The sequence below is a fragment of the Amblyraja radiata genome, chromosome 32 (genome assembly GCF_010909765.2).
Source record: "Amblyraja radiata isolate CabotCenter1 chromosome 32, sAmbRad1.1.pri, whole genome shotgun sequence".
In the NCBI taxonomy this organism is placed as follows: Eukaryota; Metazoa; Chordata; class Chondrichthyes; order Rajiformes; family Rajidae; genus Amblyraja; species Amblyraja radiata.
In genome coordinates, this window is record NC_045987.1 from 6,456,178 (window position 1) to 6,472,987 (window position 16,810).

The window sequence follows — 16,810 nt, forward strand, 5'->3', positions numbered from 1 at the left end:
GCTCTTAGGGCTAAAGGAATCAAGGGATATGGGGGAAAAGCAGGAACGGGATATTGATTTTAGATTATCAGCCATGGCTCGAAGGGCCGAATGGCCTACTCTTGCACCTATTTTATATGTTTCTAAATGTGCTGGAGACAGGCAGGAGAAATGTCAGATGTGTTCACGAATGTGCGATCACACCCCGTCTTGTGTCTCAGCCGCCGACCAGTGTGACGCTTCTTTCTGGCCCATGTTTGTTTTCACATCAGATTCTTGTGTTTCCCGGGTTTTGTTTTGATACTGTTTGGAAAAAATGTCCCGGGGTCGGCCAGCGTGCACGGCCTTTTCCCTGGAGCCTCGAGGAGGTTTTCACTTGGAGCGGCCGCAGTCGGAGTCAGGCGGGAGACAGACGCTGTTCCCCAGGGAGGTCACAGCAGGATTACATTCCCTTCAAACAGTCACCTACTCACGAGCAGGGCAAGCCATGGCAAACTTGCACCAGAGCATCGCACTCGATCTGGCACATGTTGAACAGTTCAGTCCTCTCCCCTTTTATAAAAATCCTGCAAAGATTCTATAAACTTTACAAAACAATCGGCAAGAATGAAAGCAGAACCACAATTCTGTAACAACTTAGAAAAAACGAGCCTGCTAGGAATCTTTATTATGAATTAACAGCGTAGACATAGGAACAGTGGTTATCATCGGGGATTCTAGAATTAAATTCCATAAATATAAGATTATCACTGATAATAGATATTATTGGTGATAATATCCTTATAGAAGTTATCTATATTATTACTGAATATATCCATTATCAGTGATAATAGATATTATCAGTAATAATATTGATATTTTCTATAAGGAACATTTTGTCCCAACCTCTCTACCAAGAACGATAAGATTGTGGAATTCCATCCCTCATGTTCAAGCAGGAGTCAGATAAAGACAAGAACGAGAAAGGAGAACAAAGATTTAATGGGGTGAGAATCTGTAATGAAGAGGATTTCCAAAGTCTACAGAGTGACTTAGGCCATTTGGAAGAATGGGCTGAAAGATGGCAGATGGAGTTTAATGCTGATAAATGTGAGGTGCTACACCTTGGCAGGACAAATCAAAATAGGACGTACATGGTAAATGGTAGGGAATTGAAGAATACAGTTGAACAGAGGGATCTGGGAATAACTGTGCATAGTTCCTTGAAGGTGGAATCTCATGTAGATAGGGTGGTAAAGAAAGCTTTTGGTATGCTAGCCTTTATAAATCAGAGCATTGAGTATAGAAGCTGGGATGTAATGTTAAAATTGTACAAGGCATTGGTGAGACCAAATCTGGAGTATGGTGTACAATTTTGGTCGCCCAATTATAGGAAGGATGTCAACAAAATAGAGAGAGTACAGAGGAGATTTGCTAGAATGTTGCCTGGGTTTCAACAACTAAGTTACAGAGAAAGGTTGAATAAGTTAGGTCTTTATTCTCTGGAGCGCAGAAGGTTAAGGGGGGACTTGATAGAGGTCTTTAAAATGATGAGAGGGATAGCCAGAGTTGATGTGGACAAGCTTTTCCCTTTGAGAATAGGGAAGATTCAAACAAGAGGACATGACTTCAGAATTAAGGGACAGAAGTTTAGGGGTAACATGAGGGGGAACTTCTTTACTCAGAGAGTGGTAGCGGTGTGGAATGAGCTTCCAGTGGAAGTGGTGGAGGCAGGTTCGTTGGTATCATTTAAAAATAAATTGGATAGGCATATGGATGAGAAGGGAATGGAGGGTTATGGTATGAGTGCAGGAAGGTGGGACTAAGGGAAAATAATTGTTCGGCACGGACTTGTAGGGCCGAGATGGCCTGTTTCCGTGTTGTAATTGTTATATGGTTATATGGAGATGAAATATGGTCAAGGAGGTTTGTGTGGTTCACAACACCAGCATGACTAGCTGGGCCAAATGGCCTGTTCCTGTACTATGCACTCTGTGTAGTTGATCACCAATGGTTCATGACACTATTATTGCGTTTTTAAAATGTGTACGTATGTATGTGTATATATATATATATATACAGTATATATAGGAAGAACTGCAAACCGGTTTAAACTGAAGATAGACACAAAAATGCTGGAGTAACTCAGTGGGTCAAGTCAGCATCTCTGGAGAAAAGGAAGAGATGACGTTTCGGGTCGAGACCCTTCTTCAGGCTATCTATCTATCTATCTATCTATCTATCTATCTATCTATCTATCTATCTATCTATCTATCTATCTATCTATCTATCTATCTATCTATCTATCTATCTATCTATCTATCTCTAAAACTCTCATCTTGACCAATTCCTGTCTGCGTTGTAATTAAATTTGCGCAAAAACGATCCCCCATAGCGCTACGATTTTTCGCCACCTTATTCACCATTCTCCTCTGATGCGTCAAATAGGTTTTGTTCCGATGGGTGAAATAGTACAAAAGTAATGAAGCTTTTGAAGGTTCCCCCTCCCCCACACCTCCCCTCCCCCACACCTCCCCCTCCCCCACAGCCCCCAACGGGTCCCACTTAGTCTATTCTATATATATATAGATAGCTTGTGTTTGTGCGTGTGTGTGTGTGTATGTATGTATGTATGTATGTATAATGTGCGTATATATGTATATAGACACACACTGAACTGTTTTCTCGTTTATTCTATTGTTTACAGTGTGCTATGTTGACGTATTCTGTTGTGCTGCTGCAAGTAAGAATGTCATTGTTCTATCTGGGACACATGACAATAAAATACTCTTGACTCTTGAAATGACTCCATTATTTTCGTTCCTCTCCGGCTGGTTGTTGGTTGTGATTTGCGCTCCCAACTCGGCCTGTCTCTGTGGGTCGGGGAGGGACTGAGCCTGACCGATATCCCTGCCACAGCCCCCCCCCCCCCCCCAGCGAGACCCCCGAGCAGGTGCAGCCCCTGGCGTTAATGTTTAGTTCCCATCTACCGCCTCGCCCTTTTGTCTCTGCCGGTCTCGTGGCGCACAGGACACAAAAGGCCACCGTGGATCGAGGGGGAGGGGGGTGTGTCCCCCACCTCTGTGTGAGGGGAGCTGAAGATGGATGGGGCGGGGGGCCCTTTGCTGCCTGATGTGGCCAGAGCCACTGGAAGAGGGAGGCTGTGATGATTAACCCTGGGGAATGGGGAGAAGGGGGGAGAGAGGTCGATGTAAAGACAACCATCCATCCTTGTCAGGGTTAATTCATTAGTCAGCGTTGGATGACATGGTGAGTATGGGAAAAGCAGGCCGGTTAAAAGAGTTGCCCTCAGTGCCCACAACACAGGAGCTCCCTGCACAAAGGGAGAGGGTCTTTTGCAGGTTTGACCGGTGGTGACCTCCCCCCACCCCCCCCCACCCCTGGCTCCGTCACTTTATACAGCAATGACAGAAATGGCAGATCATTAGTAGGGGGAGTTAAACGCTCCTCAGTCAATATCTGACTTTGAGGCAGCAGGGAACGCAGGTTGGTGCCAGCAGAAAACCAGGATCATATCCCATCCCCTGCCAACGTGAGTAAAAAAAAAATTGTACAAAACCAGGAACTGCAGACGCTGGTTTCAACCGAAGATAGACTCAAAAAGCTGGAGTAGCTCAGCGGGACAGGCAGCTTCACTGGAGAGAAAGAATTGGTGATGTATCAGGTCTGAGGAAGGGTCTTATCCCTTTTCAGAGGCACCGCCTGTCCCGCTGAGTTACTCCAGCTATCTTCGGACATAGGTTTAAGGTGAAGGGGTGGGGGGGGGGGGGGGGGTGGGGGACGATTTAATACAAACCTATATGGGAGTTTAAGGGAGAATGTTTGCAATTCCACAAACAACCTGGCAGTGCCTGCATTTAAAAATCCCCCTTCTTCTGCTCAATTCTTTTGTGACTCAATGTCTCCATGTCTCTGTGACCTTCAGTCCCACGCCCCCCCCCCCTGAGATCTCTGAACTCCTCCAACACCGGCCCCTAATTTTCATCAGCACATCATTAGTAGCTGAGCCTTCAGTTTCAAAGCCTCAGCTCTCAGGCTTCCTCTCCTTAACCTTTTGGCCCTTGCTATTTCACACTGTGCCTTTTAAAGCCTGCCTTTTTCTAGAGGTTTTTGCTAGGCTAGTGTAACAACTACTTCTCTATCTAGTTGACAATTTTTTTATGCATGGTTAAGCCCTTCTGAAGGGCCCTCGGACACTGTGGCGAAGTGTTCTCACGCGGCACAATGGCACGGGGTTAGAGTTGCTGCCTTACAGCGCCAGGGACCCGGGTACAATACTGACCACGGGTGCTTGTTTGTACTGTTTTATCATTAATGTCTTATTATTATTAATGTTTAGTGTTTTCTGAGTCATTCGTAACTGTCACTGTATGTCACGTTGTTACTTGTGGGCGGAGCACCAAGGCAAATTCCTTGTATGTGAATATTTGGCCAACAAACGTACTTACTTGCTTACGTTCTCCCCGTGACCATGTGGGTTCTCTCCGGGAGCTCCGGTTTCCTCCCACATTCCACTGTGGGGTAATGGTACTGTACGGGGATCGCGGGTCGGCGTGGACTCGATGGGCCGAAGGGCCTGTTTCTGTGGCGTATATCTCTAAACTAAACTAAAACAAGCTTTATAAAATCATAGGCATAGATAGGGTAGACAGTCAGAACCTTTCTCCCAGGGTGGAAATGTCAAAGACTAGAGGGCGAGGCTTTAAGGTGAGAGTGGCAAAGTTCAAAGGAGATTTACAGGGGTCATTTCTTTACACAGAGGATGGTACTTGCCTGGAATGTGCTGTCAGGGGTGGTGCTGGAGGCAGTTACTATAGTGGCGTTTAAGAGACCTTTAGATAGGTGCATGGATGTGCAGGGAATGGAGGGATATGGGTCAGGTGAAGCCAGAATTATCTCATCGGCGGCCACTCAAAACGATTATGACTGTCCTCACATGGAGGACGCCTGTGCGTGACTTTGTTTAACGTGGGGAGACTGGTGCACAGACAGCCACCCCACACACGGTCCTTGACAGATCTGGGTCAGGATCCAGTGGCATGGAGTTCAAGACGACCGGAGACCCTTTTCTGCTGCAGCCTTCATCCGCCTTCCCAGCCGTTGTGACTAAGGTCCACTAAGGTCAGCCATCGTCCTCCACCGTTGAGGTCTTGGTTGGATTACTCTTTGTCTGGGACCTCCCCCTCGACCTTACCGCCATGGGTGGCCCTACCAGGAGCACAGCTCCAGACAGCATCGCTCTCAGGATCTCAGGTCCACGCAAGCTTCTCCACCACGACAAGGTGACAATCCACAGAGAAGTTGGGATCGAACCCGGATCTCTAGTGCTCCAGAGTATTTAGTTTAATTTGGCATCATGTTGAGCACACATGTTGTGGGCCAGAGGGCCTGTTCCTGTTCTGTACTATTCTATGTTCTATATTGAAGGGACTACATATTCACATATTTTTCCCCGCTGAAATAAACTGCTTTCGACATACTGGAAACTCATTGAGAAGGAACACTTCTTGGGTTTGATCCCTTTCATCCATGCGTTACTGCAAATGAAGATAGACACAAAATGCTGGAGTAACTCAGCAGGTCAGGTCAGGCAGCATCTCTGGAGAAAAGGAATAGGTGACGTTTCTTGTCAAGACCTTTCTTCAGACCCGAAACGTCACCTGTTCGTATGAAGAAGGAACTGCAGATGCTGGTTTACACGGAATATAGACACAAAATGCTAGTCACCTGTTCCTTTTCTCGAGAGATGCTGCCTGACCCGCTGAGTTACCCCATATTTTGCATCTTTCTTCTGTGATAACCAGCATCTGCAGTTCTTCCCTTCACATTCTGTGCTGCACATGTATTGGTACTGACGGAGGAACACACAGGGCTGCAGGGTGGCGCAGGGGTGGAGTTGCTGCCTCAAAATGCTTGCAGCGCCAGAGATCCGGGTTCGATCCCAACTACGGGTGCTGTCTGTATGGAGTTTGCACGTTCTCCCCGTGACCACATGGGTTTTCTCCGAGATCTTCGGGTTCCTCCCACACTACAAAGACAATAGACAATAGGTGCAGAAGTAGGCCATTTGGCCCTTTGAGCCAGCACCGCCATTCAATGTGATCACGGCTGATCATCACCAATCAGTACCCCATTCCTGCCTTCTCCCCATATCCACTGACTGCTATTTATAAGAGCCCTATCTAGCTCTCTCTTGAAAGCATCCAGAGAACCTGCCTCCACTGCCCTCTGAGGCAGAGAATTCCACAAACTCACCACTCTCTGTGAGAAAAAGTGTTTCCTCATCTCCGTTCTAAATGGCTTACTCCTTATTCTTAAACTGTGTGGCCCCTGGTTCTGGACTCCCCCAACATCGGGAACATGTTTCCTGCCTCTAGCGTGTCCAAACCCTTAACAATCTTATATGTTTTCTCCGAGATCTTCGGTTTCCTCCCACACTCCAAAGACGTACAGGTTTGTAGGTTAATTGTCTTGGTATTAATGTAAATGGTCCCTAGTGTGTGTAGGATAGTGTCAGTGTGTGGGGATGACTGGTCAGCGCTGACCTGGTTGGCCAAAGGGACTGTATCTCTAAACTAAACTAGACTAAACTGAACACAGGGACTAAAGTGAATCACAGGGGGATGAATGGCTCAGTTGAACTGGTTCAGCCTGGGTTCATAGTTTCCACTGGTGGGTGAATCTGATTCTACCCTGTGGTCCCGGTGCCAGCTGAGGACACGTGGACTCACTGAGACACTCACTCAACGGAAAGAGTCATCGCTGCCAGTTTCCTATTAAATGTTTCCTGTCTGCAGCTCACTTCGAACACCACAAGAAAGGAAAGTTGGTTGAAAGAGTAAAGTAATCTCTGCCATCGCTTTGCCCTGTGTGTGAATCGGCTCGCTGTCTGTCGGAGTGGAACATCCATGCTTGCGGTGAGGAAAAGATGAACTGGAAGGGTGAGTGGGAGTGACGGTGTTCGCCCTGGCTGGGAGGCAGCAGCCTGCTGTCTGAGACAGACGTTGTGGGTTGCACTGAAAGTCTACACTGAAGATAGACACAAATTGTTGGAGTAACTCAGCGGGTCAGGCAGCATCTCTGGAGAGGAGGAATGGGTGACGTTTCGGGTCGAGACCCCCGCTTCAGATCTGGGGAGGCCAAGTCATTTGGGTAATCTTAAGGCGGAGATTAACAGATACTTGATTAGTACGGGTGTCGGAGATTTTGGGGGGAAGGCTGGAGAATGGGGTTGTGAGGGTAAGATAGATCAGCCATGATCGAATAGCGGAATAGACTTGATGGGCTGAATGGCCTTCTTCTGCTCCTAAGACTGTTGAACTTATGAAGGGTCTGAAGAAGGGTCGCGATCCGAAACGTCACCTATTCCTTTTCTCCAGAGATGCTGCCTGACCCGCTGAGTTATTCCAGCACTTTGTGTCTCTCTTCAGTATATACCGGCATCTGCAGTTCCTTTCTACACACTGAAGGTCTGTCTCATGGGTGTCAGGTGCGGGCGGCATGAAACTAAAGTCACATCCATCCAAGAGGTGTGGGCGCAAAAGACCCACATTGTCATCACGGACAAGGGCAAATACCTCATTGCAACTTACCGAATAGTGAAGGGCCTAGATAGAGTGGATGTGGAGAGGATGTTTCCACTAGTGGGAGAGTCTAGGACCTGAGGCCACAGCCTCAGAGTAAAAGGACGTACCTCCAGAAAGGAGACGAGGAGGAATTTCTTTAGTCAGAGGGTAGTGAGTCTGTGGAATTCATTGCCACAGATAGTTGTGGAGGCCAGGTTAATGGATTTTTTTAAGGTGGAGATTGACAGATTCTTGATTAGTATTGGGTGTCTGGGGTTATGGGACAAAGACAGGGAAAGATTGATCAGCCATGATGGAATGGCGGAGTGGACTTGATGGGCCGAATGGCCTAATTCTGCTCCTAGAACTTATGAAGTTAGGAAGCAGCTCTGTTACTTTTCCCACAGATGCGGGCTGACCTGCTGAGTTTTTCCGACGTTTTCTGTTTTTGCCAACTCATTAATGCTGATTACGAGTCTGTGACGATTCTCATCATCATCACCGACGTTACTGGCTCTGTTGTGTCATCTGCCAACTGATGATTCATGCCACCTACAGGTAACACAAGGCTCCTCGAGGGATAAACAATACACGAAAAGTGTGAGGCATTACAAAGCAAGATAGTCAGATCTCAAAGTCAGCTGATTCCAGTCAGGGTAAGCTGCAACGGTGGCAGGATTAGAGAACCTTGGCTAGCAAAGGAAATTGTAGGTTTAGTCGGAAATAGGAAGGAGGTTTGTGTCAGGTGTTGACCTTTGGTATCGAGTGAGTCCTTGGAGGTTTGCAGAGGGTGTATGCGAGAATTTAAGAGAGCAAAAAGAGAATATGAAATGGCCTTGGTAAGAGGGAGAAAGGAAAACCCGAAACCTTTTATAACTATATTTGAAGCAAGGGATTAGCTGGAGAAAGAGTGAGTCCCCTCAGTGATTCTTAAGGGGTTGGACAGGCTAGATGCAGGAAGATTATTCCCGATGTTGGGGAAGTCCAGAACATGGGGTCACAGTTTAAGGATAAGAAGGAAGTCTTTTAGGACCGAGATGAGAAAATCATTTTTCACACAGAGAGTGGTGAATCTGTGGAATTCTCTGCCACAGAAGGTAGTTGAGGCCAGTTCATTGGTTAGATTTAAGAGGGAGTTAGATGTGGCCCTTGTGGCTAAAGGGATCAGGGGGTATGGAGAGAAGGCAGTTATGGGATATTGATTTGGATGATCAGCCACGATCATATTGAATGGCGGTGCAGGCTCGAAGGGCCGAATGGCCTACTCCTGCACCTATTTTCTATGTTTCTATGTGATCAAATGGGTAATGGGAGGCACTGCAGCGCAGCGGTAGAGTTGTGTCTTAGAGCACCAGAGACCCGGGTTCAATCCTGACCACAGGTGCTGTCTGTATGGAGTTTGTATGTTCTCCCCGTGACCACGTGGGTTTTCTCCGGGTGCCTTGGTTTCCTCCCACACTCCAAAGATGTGCAGATTTGTAAGTTAATTGGCTTGGTATAAATGTAAATCGTCCCTAGTGTGTGTAGGATAGTATTAGTGTGCGGGGATCGCTGGCCGGTGCGGACTCAGTGGGCCGAAGGGCCTGTTCCCACAATGTATCTCTCAAGTCTAAAGTAAGTGTGGAGCCAGGGGAAATGGTCTGGATCCCAAATGAATATTTCTCATGGGTATCCAGCGGGGAGAAGGATGTGAATGACGGTGGGAAGATTAGGGAAGGACATGCAGATATTGTGGAACATATCCAAGTCAGGAAGGAAGAAATGTCAGAGACATTAAGATGGATAAATCCCCAGGGCCTGACAGGATTTTTTTCCAGGATGTTATGGGAAGGAATCGAGGAGGTTGCCGAAGATATAGCAGGGATGTTCCTCTCAAAAAGTGTCTGTGGGCATAAACATAGAAAATAGGTGCAGGAGTAGGCCATTCGGCCCTTCGAGCCTGCACCGCCATTCAATATGATCATGGCTGATCATCCAACTCAGTATCCTGTACCTGCCTTCTCTCCATACCCCCTGATCTCTTTAGCCACAAGGGCCACATCTAACTCCCTCATTGCACAAAGTGCTCCCTCAGTACTGCCCCTCTGTGGCCATCCCTCAGTACTGCCCCTCTGACAGTGCGCCCCTCCATCTATATGAACCTATGACCTTCTGACTCTGATGGCATAGTGTTACTCATTGGGCCATGACCCTCAGAAACAGTCTCCCTGTGATGCACCTTTCAGGAACATTATAACGCCCAGGACTCAAGGCTAGAAACATAGAACATAGAAACATAGAAAATAGGTGCAGGAGGAGGCCATTCGGCCCTTCGAGCCAGCACCGCCATTCATTGTGATCATGGCTGATCGTCCCCAATCAATAACCCGCGCCTGCCTTCTCCCCATATCCCTTGATTCCACTATTGCCCCTAGAGCTCCATCTAACTCTCTCTTAAATCCATCCAGTGATTTGGCCTCCAAGCCCTCTGTGGCAGGGAATTCCACAATTCCAGAAGATAGACACAACATGCTGGAGCAACTCAGCGGGTCAGGCAGCATCTCCGGAGAAAAGGAACGGGTGACGTTTCGTGTCTGAAGTCTGAAGAAGGGTCTCGACCCGAAACGTCACCTGTTCCTGCTCTCCAGAGCTGCTGTGTCACCCACCCAGGTTTTTGTGTCTACATTGAGAGGAAGAGTCCTGGCCTGTCAGCCAAGTGAGAATCAGATTCACTTGCTGTGTGTGCCTGGACAGCAGAGCATAAATCAGGGAGACAAAGTGGTCGGTGGCTGTGTGAGTGAGCAGAAGGTGAGGAGTTGGTGGTGGGGTTGAAGAAATCCTGAATATTAACCATACGGGCAAAATGCTGCACAGGCAGGGAATTGGTTTGAAATCCTTAAACTCTGTCTGTCAGGGGATGAAAAGGAAAACAGGTCGATGATAAACTTCCCAATACAAATCCTATCATTGTTCCTTCAATATATGTGAAATTAAAAACAAAAACGAGGAGTTTCCTCTCTGGGGTGAGGGATGGTTCGTTCGTCACTGTGCTGCTCCCCAGGGTCAGTGAGGAGATTAATGGCTCACTTAGCCCTTGTTAAAAGGGGATGGGGGGAGCAGCAGGGAGCCACTGAATGGAATTCAACTCACAGCTCAAACAAATGCAAACGCTCCTGCTCACAACAAACAGAGGAACATTGATTGAAACGTATGCCCAGGTTTTACTTCTCATTCGCTGGCTCTGCCGCACCAACCTGCTTTTATGCAGACCATCAACATAGTGAAACATCCCGAAAGAGTTCCACAAATCTACCAAGACTCTGAGTGTGGAGAACAGAACTGCAGATGCTGGTTTAAACCGGAGAAAGCTGGAGTAACTCAGCATCTCTGGAGAGAAGGAACGGGTGATGCTTCGGGTCGAGTCTGAAGAAGGGTCTCGACCTGAAACGTCACCCCCCCCATTCCTTCTCTCCGGAGATGCTGCCTGTCCCGTTGAGTTACTCCAGCTTGGACAAAAGTGTTGGAGAAACTCAGCGGGTGCAGCAGCATCTGTGGAGCAAAGGAGATAGGCAACGTTTCGGGCCGAAACCCTTCTTCAGAGTTACTCCAGCTTTTTGGAACAAGGCACTGAGTTGGACATCGACCCACCTACGGAAATATTAAGGGAGGTGACCCTAACTCAGAATGAAAGACTCTATCTATATATTGATTTTAATGACCTTAGGTTGTGCCAAAAATAGTTTACTGCCAAAGCAATATTTTGGCATCGGGGCCGCTCTTGTGATCGAGGAAACAGAAGCCAACATGTTTAGCTGACTCGTGCAAGCAGTGTTCTGAGAATGACAAAATGATCTACATTCCTGGGTTGAGTGAATGGGTAGTTATGTATTTTTAGCGTAATTTCCTTCTTGCAGCACAGACAGAGGCCATTCTGCCCATCGAGTCTCAACTTAATGAAACACCAGTGAAGGGAGGTGTCCACTTGATAACCCCAATAAGGCCAGAAGGAATAGTAGAATTAGGCCATTCGGCCCATCAAGTCTACAGTGCCATTCAATCATGGCTGATCTATCTCTCCCTCCTAACTCCATTCTCCTGCCTTCTCCCCACAACCTCTGGCACCCGTGGTACTAATCAAGAACTGAAGCTTGACCAAGGTCATAGATGGGAGTGGAGAATCTGAGAATTAAGGTGTGGCTAGACTACTGTAGGCTAGCAGGCAATGGTTGATGTGTGGGTAGGATTTGGTGCAAGTTAAGACAGGAGCAGCAGTTATTTTGAAATGCTGTGTGTATGTTGCAAAGTGGGTACAATTTGGTAGTGTGCAGTCATTAACAGTCATTTGTAAACCTCGAATACGGCACAACTTTGGACGATGTGGATTAGATTGTAAAGTGACTTTGTGATGCAACTGTTCAGTTACCAGTCACGTTATTGAGATTCCCACCATACTCTCTAACTCTCTCTGTCTCGCACTACCACTCTCTCTCTCTCTACCTTGCTCTCTATCTCATGGTCTTCACTCTATCTCTACCTCACACTCTTTCTCTATCCTTCTGTCTCTCTGTCTCTCTCTTTCTCCGTCTTATTCTCTACATGGCCTTCACTTTCTCCTGTCACTCTCTCTGCCGTACCCTCTCCCCTCTCTCTCCCTCTCCCTCTCTCTCTCTCTCCTGGCCTCACCCTCTCTCCTCTCCCCCCTCTCTCCCTCTCCCCGCCCCATTATCTACCTCAGAACCTGCCTTGCCCTCTTTACTCTCTCCAATGCCTCACATTCTGCCTCATTCTGTGGCTCACTCTCATTAACAATATCCTCACTCTCTACCCACATAGGAAACCGGCCCTTCGGCCCTCCGAGTCCGTGCTCCCCGCACACTAACACTATCTACACACACTAGGGACAATATCCAATTTCACCAAGCTAACTAACCTACAAACCTGGATGTCTTTGGAATGTGGGAGGAAAACGGAGTACCCGGAGAAAACCCACGCAGGTCACGGGGAGAATGTACAAACTCCGTACAGACAGCACCCGTAGTCAGGATCGAACCTGCGACTCTACCGCTGCCCCACCATGCTGCCCTCGGTGTGCGGGCTTGGGCCTGGGTAGGTCTGGGCTCTGAGATAGGCCAGATCCTAGGGAATTTAGGGAAGCCCGTTCCCAAGACCGGGTGTTAAATCACAGCTGCTGACCCCGGGAATGAACCCTGACTCAGGCTCTGATTGCATGACCTTGGAACTAACCTCAGACATGACCCAGAAACTATGAAACCAGCCCCCGACCTGGGAAACAACACTCAGACATGGTTAATGACCAAAGGGCCATAAAACTAACTCCGAACCTGGAACTGACTGTGCTTGAAACCCATCGATTAGTGCGAGCATCAAAGGTTACAGGGAGAAGGCAGGAGAATGTTTGAGAGGGAAAAATTGATCGGATGGTGGAGCAGACTTGATGGGCCGAATGGTCTAACTCTGCTCCTGTGTCCTATGGTCTTGTGACGGAACCATGGATGGATAACTGGTCTGACCTGCCCCAGAGCCCAAGGCTGTCCCAGCCATTCATAAACTTGCTTCATCCTGTCTTTCCTTTAAGACTCTGTAAGTAGTAGCTGGTGCAGCGGTAGAGTTGCTGCCTTACAGCACCAGGGTCCTGGGTTCAATTCTGACGACGGGTGCTGTCTTGTATGGAGATTGTATGTTCTCCCTGTGGCTGCATGGGTTTTACCTGAGTGCTCCAGTTTCCACCCACACTCCAAAGACATGCGGGTTTGTAGGATGTGTAGGAAGGAACTGCAGAGAGCTGGTTTAAACACAAAAGGCTGGAGTAACTCAGCGGGTCAGACAGCATCTCTGGAGAGAAGGAATAAGCAACATTTAGGGTCGAGAAGAAAGGTCTCAACCCGAAACGTCACCTATTTCTTTTTTCCAGATATGCTATCTGACCCGCTGAGTTACTCCAGCTTTTTGTATCTACATTCAGGTTTGTTGGGATAATTTGACTTCTTCAAAGTTCTTCTCACCCCTCCGATGAGAATTCCTGTTTTAGGTGGTGGTGGTAAGTGTGTGTTCCACTAGTCCATGATGTTGGTGGTTGTTGGTTTCTGTTTTGGAAGAGGGACACTTTGAGGTGTGTTCTGCGGTCTTTGTGTTAAGGTATTTGAGATGTGTTCTTCGGCATGGTGGCATAGCAGTCGAGCTACAGCCTTACAGCACCAGAGATCCAGGTTCGATCCTGACTAAGGGTGCTTGTTTGTATGGAGTTTGTACCTTATCCCCGTTTCCTCCCACATACAGGTTTGTAGGTTAATTGTCTTAGTATAAATGTAAATTGTCCCTTGTGTGTGTGTGATAGTGTTAGCGTGCGGGGATCGCTGGTCAGCACGTACTCGGTGGGCCGAAGGGCTTTTTTTACACACTGCATCTCTAAATTACACTACACTAATCCTAATATTGCAGGATTTGTGCTGTGTTGTGCTGGCTGCTTTGTTAAGAGCGCTAAGAGAGTTTAATTGCCCTCTGTCCCGAAACAGAACAATGAAATTCTTACTTGCAGCAGCACAACAGATATGTACCATCTCTGGAGAGCATGAGTAATGGATGGAAGGGGGCATGTCTTCAGACTCAGGTCTCACAGAATTCAGAGAGAGGAGGAGAACTTCTTCAAAATAGGTATACCTTGTACAGCAGAGCAGTGAAATATAGAAACAAGGAACTGCAGATGCTTATTTACAGAAAAGGACACAAAGTCAGTCCCTGGAGAATCTGAAGAAGGGTAGGGACCCAAAATGTCACCTATCCATGTTCCCCAGAGATGCTGCCTGACTCGCTGAGTGAGTTACTCCACCATGTTGTGTCCTTTGTTTGAGGTGTGTTATGTTTGTCTCCGTGTTGGGAGAGTTTGTGGTGTGTTGTACTGGTTCCTATATTGAGTTTGTGGTGTGTTGTGCTGGTAACTGCACTGAGTTTGTGGTGTGTTCTGCTGGTAACTGCACTGAGTTTGTGGTGTGTTGTGCTGGTGTCTCTGTACTGGGAGGGTTTGTGGTGTGTTGTGCTGGTTCCTATTTAGTTTAGTTTATTGTCACGTGTACCAAATCTGTGGATTTCTCTGCCACAGAAGGTAGTTGAGGCCAGTTCATTGGCGATATTTAAGAGGGAGTTAGATGTGGCCCTTGTGGCTAAAGGGATCAGGGGGTATGGAGAGAAGGCAGGTACAGGATACTGAGTTGGATGATCAGCCATGATCATATTGAATGGCGGTGCAGGCTCGAAGGGCCGAATGGCCTACTCCTGCACCTATTTTCTATGTTTCACCAAGGTACAGCGACAAGCTTTTGTTGCCTGTCATCCAGTCAGCTGAAAGACTATACATGATTACAATCGAGCCGTTCACAGTGTACAGATACAGGATAAAGGGGACAACAATGATTGAATTTGAGGTGTGTTCTGCTGGTGACTGTATTGGGTTTGTGATGTGTTGTGCTGGTGTCTGTACTCAGAAAGTTTCAGGTGTGTTCTGTTGGAGTGTATACTGGGATGGGGTGAGGTAATATTCTGCTGGAGTCTGTACTAGGAGGGTCTGAGCTGTGTTCTGCTGGTTCCTATATTGGGGTTGAGGTTTTTTCCTGCTGGTGTGTCTGTACTTGGAGGGTTCTGCTGGTGTGTCTGTAGTTGGAGGGTTCTGCTGGAGCCTGTACTTGGAGGGTTCTGCTGGAGCCTGTACTGGGAGGGTTCTGCTGGTGTGTCTGTACTGGGAGGGTTCTGCTGGTGTGTCTGTACTGGGAGGGTTCTGCTGGTGTGTCTGTACTTGGAGGGTTCTGCTGGAGCCTGTACTGGGAGGGTTTGGGGTAATATTCTGTTGGAGTGTATACAGTACTGGGACGGTTCTAGCTGTGTTCAGCTTGCCGCTGGGATTGGGAATGTTTTTGACGTGTGGTGTGCTGCTCTCTCTGTATCCGGGGCAGCCGCTGTGGGGAGGGAACGGGAGTGGTAAATGATCGACCAGAGAGAGAGAGGGAAAAAAAAAAGCTCTCGCTCCCGGCGAGTGAAGGAACTCCTCTCTTTCCAGTCAATCAGCGTGGCTGCTGAAGCCTGTTGGGATTTTTGTTGCCCGTCGCTGGCTGCAGCTTCGGGGAGTGAGCGCCGCCGCCGCCCAGCGGGACGAGGGCTCTCTCTGCCTGGGACAACACACAGGTCCCGGCAAAGATGACAGAATGATTCCTCAGGTGAGGCTGCTGTTCCTCCCGGGCGGGGAGGGGAGTCTGCTGTGTGTGTGTGGAGTGGGGCAGGCAGGCAGGGTGAGGGGGTAAATCTGCTCCCCCCTGCTTGTGGGAGGGAGGGAGGGTGCTGTTGTTTTTTGCTTTATCTGCCCCCTGTGTGTTGCAACACTGAAATGTTCTGCAAGTTTTTTTTGTTTTTGTTTTTAAAGAACAAAATCTGGTCGCACTGTGTGTGTGTGTGTGTGAGAGATTGCTCAATCGGGACCTTTCCCGTGAAAGGCTGAGCAAGCAAAAAGCTGCCAGCTGAAGTTTGTTGTACAGGGGAGAGGGAGAGGGAGAGAGGGAGAGGGGGTGGGAGAGAGGGAGGGGGGGTGGGAGAGAGGGGGGAAGAGGGAAGGGCGGAGTGAGGAAAGGAGAGGGAGAGAGAGGGGGGAGAGAGGAAAGTGGAGGTGGAAGAAGATAGGGGTGAGGAGTGAGAGAGGAAAGGGGGAGAGGAGGGGAATGGGGGAGAGAGAAGGGTGGGAGAGAAGAGGGGGACGAGAGAGGGAAGGGGAAGAGAGGCAAGGAGGGGTGGAGAGAGGGGGGGGGGAGTCAAGAGCGAGGAAAGGCGAGGGGGACGAAGATAGGGGTGTGGGGAGAGGGGGGTGAGAGAGAGAAAGACGAGGAGAGAGGAAAGGGGGAGGAGAGAGGGAAGGAGAGATTGACACAGAGGAAGAGGGAAGGTGAGGGAGGGGGAGGAAAGCAGAGAGGGAGGGACAGAGGGAAGGAGAGGGAAGGGGGGGGATGGGTGGTGCCGGCTCCAGCGCCACACACGCCGCCTGAACTTTTAGTCTCATTATACACGACTTGAGAGAAAGCCCTTGTACTATCGCACTCCTGGGTGTAAAAATAGATCATGCCTTCTTCTCCAAGTCTCTTTTTTTCCCCCAGGGAGGGGTGGAGGTTTCTCCATTTGTTTTAACACATTTTACACTTGAGGATGGGTCCACAGGGCGAGATGTGTTAAACCAGAGAGCGCCATCCTGTAGATATTTTTTTAACTCTTTGCTTACAGCCTGAGACGTGTTT

The 16,810-nt window shown here is 48.3% G+C and overlaps 1 protein-coding gene across 2 annotated transcripts in view; it reads left to right on the forward strand.

The window, feature by feature from the left end:
* The first annotated feature begins 15,540 nt into the window (after positions 1-15,540).
* Positions 15,541-16,810, forward strand: part of rxra (retinoid X receptor alpha) — a 112,819-nt gene continuing 111,549 nt past the window's right edge. Inside the window, exon 1 of one of the 2 annotated variants that reach the window (XM_033048978.1) lies at positions 15,541-15,748. The gene's annotated coding sequence lies outside the window, so the exon portion shown is untranslated. The remainder of the gene's footprint in view (positions 15,749-16,810) is intronic. The other variant, XM_033048979.1, reaches the window with a different exon arrangement.